The sequence below is a fragment of the Blennius ocellaris genome (assembly GCF_963422515.1).
Source record: "Blennius ocellaris genome assembly, chromosome: 9".
In the NCBI taxonomy this organism is placed as follows: domain Eukaryota; kingdom Metazoa; phylum Chordata; class Actinopteri; order Blenniiformes; family Blenniidae; genus Blennius; species Blennius ocellaris.
The window spans coordinates 4,571,633-4,576,317 of record NC_137658.1 but is presented as its reverse complement, the minus strand read 5'-3'; positions in this window follow the sequence as shown (position 1 = coordinate 4,576,317).

Genomic DNA, 4,685 nt, shown 5'->3' with positions numbered 1-4,685 from the left:
TTTAGCAGAAACTATTTAAGATAATTGCCAACTGCCGCATTTCCGGGCAGCGGCAGCTCTCTGTGGTGTTTTAATGATTACGAGCGATGCGATTCATGCGAGTATGAAATTAGAGGGAATGTGTGTGACTGCTCTGATTCAATGCAACAGAATGGGAAAGACAGAATTGCTGGTCTATATTCCAGGGGGCTTTAGTGAGAACATTTCCCTGTTGTGTTTGCTGTGCTGCTGATAGTGTCACAATTAACGGCCGATAAGTTAATCCACCCACTTTCTGATTTCTTGGCATTTCATGATATGAAGCGCAGGGCGCCTGAGGGGAGCATTACATTTGTCTAAAAGCCTCAGACGAGTGAAACAGAGCCACCGCCCTCTCATCTCAACTCTGTGACTTTCTAATGAAGAATGTCACACTTCCTCCTCCTGCCAGCGATTCCTCCAATGAAGCCAATTAGCGAACCCGACCTGCTCTCACGTTAACATGGAGGCTGAACGTCGCATTGTGACGGAGGTTTTATTTGTGTGACATTTCAGCAAAGGTGCGCGACAGTCTAGGTGTGTGTATATGTGACATCACGTGTGCCCCCCTGGTTCAAGGACAACTCTACACGTGTAATGTGGTATATAACACTGGTAATGTATTTAATGTATTTGAAAAGAAAGAGCAGAAGGCCCTCAACAGTTTTGCAATTTTTGGTCTTAACATAGCTACAGCCTGTACAACTTAACATTGTGTGGAATGGACGATATATTCATATTTATATAAAGCCTGCTAAAACTGCATGCTCAGATAGAATAGATTCACATTTTAGCTTGTGTGTTTTGTGGGTATTTAACTAGGAATTACACCAATTTTGTCCATTTTGAATAATGAATAACAACACTGCTGATATCCCACACACAAAACTGGATTATTCAAATAAGGGTTTTAGGTGCATTTGGTCCAGTTTAACTAAGAATAATCTGGAAATAGTGTTGCTTCTTTGTTTGTTTGCGTGTGGTCAACGAGAAGTGATTGGACGAAACACTGAGAATACAAGCACTGAAAAAAGCAGGTGTTTGACACCACTATTATTCTTTTTGTAGTGGAGGGGTTTTTTTGAGATTCTGTCGTATTTTTCTTTTGTTTTGAGTGTTTTTCTGGGTTTTGTAGTGTTTTGTACTTCCAAGCCACCGTACATGCATACTTAAGCAAGAAACTGAGCCTTAAAGTGCTCCAAAGGTGTATGAGCACCTTGCATGGTAACATCATCTTTGGTCTACCATGCAAGATTTGAGTGATTGTATTTGTGAATAAGTGGATGTCACTGATTATTTACATTGCATTTGGAGCATTTTAGTGCTTTATCAGAACTCTCTGTCTTCTAAACATTATGCACTTACAAAAAAAGGACACAATCGTTTTTATATAACCATTACAAGTCATTTTCAGTAAACTGAGGTTCACTCATACTTTGGAAAAAAATATTTTTCCATGTATCAGAGTATCTGATCGGTGCTGAGGGAAATGGAAGCGGACGCGGAAGTGTAGAGCTCACCTTTCCGCAACAATAACAACAACATGAACGTCCTGCTGCTAATCATTCAATCATCAAAACAATACAAACAAACATCCGCACACCTCATTAGCATTCAAGAAATCTTGAGCTATATATAATAAGCGGATAATAAACAGGAAACTGGTGAATACTGTAAATAAAGTGGCCAAATCTCTTCAAAAACGAGAGAATAATCCACAGCTGAGGTGACACCTGTTGACAACTCCGGCAGGACACACCGACGTATGTTCAAGTCCAGAGGAAATGCAAATATAGTTTGTCATCGTCTATATTACACGTATCTTTAGGAATGTCTGCCTGTTCTCTAAAACCGAGGCAGGAATCAGGAAAAGTCGTCATTCGTGCACAAATCCAGACATCCACCGCATTCCTTCATCAAACATTTCCTGTAAACAGCCAAGTGCTTCCTGTGTCGAGACTGTATTGCTGCTCTCGGACTGCTGTGGCACTGCGTTGCCAGGTCTTGCTCTACATCCCTGGATGTAAAAAAAGGCAATCCTCCACTGGCGTGCGCTCACGTCATGGCACACCCTCCGCCGATACACTCGGAGGAAACGCCATCTGTTACATTTTCATTACAGGCTTTGCTTCAAGCTAAGACAATTAAAGCTAATAGAGTGCAAATGTTTGAGCTCGTTACTGCCAACTTTACAATGTCTCGCACATTCTTATCCATATCCATAGAGCCCTTTAATGACTGCCAAATTTACTGTTGTAAACGATCATGGGTAACACCTGGATTCAGCGTACTTGAGATATCCGCATCAGTTCCGCCACTAATACCCACATTAAAAGTTAATTTAAAATAACTCTGCAGGCAGTTACCCCACATAGCTTCCAAACTATCCCTGAAATGTTGTAATAGATTGAATTTTGAATCACTCCTAAATACTAAGTGGGTGGTTGAAGGCACTATAATCTGTGGTATCTGTCATTAAGTACGATTGGGAAGAATTACCAGCGCTTTATGTCAGTGATCAGTGAGAAGCTCAGAGAAAAGGCTGTGAACAGATTCTTTTTAAAGGCACTTGGGCGAATTATCTCTCAGCTAAAAACAGGACAGGCCTGGATAAGCATCTTTAGCCTCGGGGGGGTCAAGGAGTGGGGGAGGGAATTTGGGGGGGGGGTGTCTGGCCACCCCTGAGGTGAGAGGATTGCTTCACATGGAGTGAAGGCTTCAAGTGCCGCATGTAAAAATGGAAGGTGTTCTTGTTGTTGGATCTCAAGTGGGTGGCACAGACATGTTGGCCTCTGGGACCCGAGGCCTTGGACAGACAATGGCCGCGCTCTGTGAAGCGGGAGCAGCGGAGTCCAGGGTCACAGGGCCCCCTCTTCTCAGGTCTACGCCACTGAAGTGACTGTTTGGTGACAACACATAGAAAAGGGCTTGTGAGGAGGTGCCGTGGTAGAGGGGGGGTTGTATCTGGAGGTTGTGACCAAAGGCGGTTCATCCATCATGTGTCACCGGAGCCCTTTGGGGGACTCAGACCTTTGTAAACAGACTCCACATAAACCCCATATCAGCAATGCAATTATATTCAAAGTTTTCTCCACTTTCTTTAAGCCTTCTGAGTTCCGCTGCTCCAACTCCATGGGTGGAGTATAAAATGTCGTAATCGGGTGGACTTCAGTGTTGCCGTTTCTTCTCCGCACGCATCACGGAAAACATACAAAATTTATGGTCCTTCCAAAACAATTTCATTCTCAAGTGGAGATGTAGAAACTTGTCGCCTTGATGTGGCTCTATGGCCGAACGAGATAAGAGACGTTGTTGTGCTGCGAGTGGTTACATGCAAGTTCTCACAATTCACAGCAAGAAATGCAACCTTTCCTGTTTATTGTCCGATAAACAAATGAAAAAAAAAACCTAACTTGACTTGTTTTATAGCTGTGCGGGGTGTTGGTTTACATGCGGCTTTTGTTCATGGAAAGAATATAATCCGTGTAACAAAATAAAACAAATGACTTCAGGGGCAGAGAAACAAATAGCAGGAGTGATGGAATCGGGCAGCGCCTGATAAGTTTTTTCCTGCAGTTACTCCCAGTGTCACGGACACTAACTTCAAACGGCGCGAGTGATTTGAGCTATGTCTTTTAGCGAGACGGGGCGGCCAGCGCCGCCGAAAGGTAGAGAATGGTGTGAGGGAGAAAACGTCTGTTCAGCCGGTTGTAGATACAAAAGCAGGAAGGCATGAACCTCATCTCACACCTTCCCTTCTTTCATCTGCTTCCCCCCATAAGCTGGTATTTTGATTCCTGGATTCCTGGCAAGCAGCCCTGTTTGCAATTCAAAGACTTTTCAACAAGAGCATCTGTTTGGGTATTATCATAAACCTGCATTCCCCCCCTTTGCACCCCCACCCTACACTACCCAACCCCCCCCCCCCCCCCCACCCCCCCCCCATTTCCCCCTCCTGCCCTCACTCCTTTTTGCTTCTTCCTTAGCTGTGTGCACTTGCATGTTTGTGGAAAAGGGGTGGAGATGGTGGGTGGCTTTTCCGTGACCCAGAGAGTCAATGATACATAAGCCACATGACCAACTGGTCTTCTTATCCCGGGCAAACTGGACTCACACACAGCTCCACACACACACACGTTCACGGAGGCACGCTGACAGGCAGACCTGCAGGCTGACTTGCAGCACATTCACAGCTCCACTGAACTTGGATTTCGAGCTGTCGTTTCTCTGACAGAAGAAAAGAAGACACACGCATACACACACATGCACAAACGCACACATACACGCGCACACACCTCTGTGGGAGAGCTCAGATAAAGACGTGCCTTCAGTCTTGGAGTGGCGCTGTCACACACTGATATACAAATACGCATTTAGACAAATACACAGGCACAGTCAGGCAGCCACACACACACACACACACACACACTCACAAATTGACACACTCACTTATAACACACACAGGAGCAGTCTCCCTCTCTCTCTCTCTCTCTCTCTCTCCCTCTCTCTCTCTGTCTCTCTCTCCTTCTCTCTCTCTCTTTCTTGCTCGCTCAACTGCTCCCCCCCTCTCCCCCCTTCTCTCTCTCTCTCTCACTCTCTCTCTCCCATCCACACACACACACACACACACACACCACTACAGTATATCAGCGAGTGACTAGCGGAGA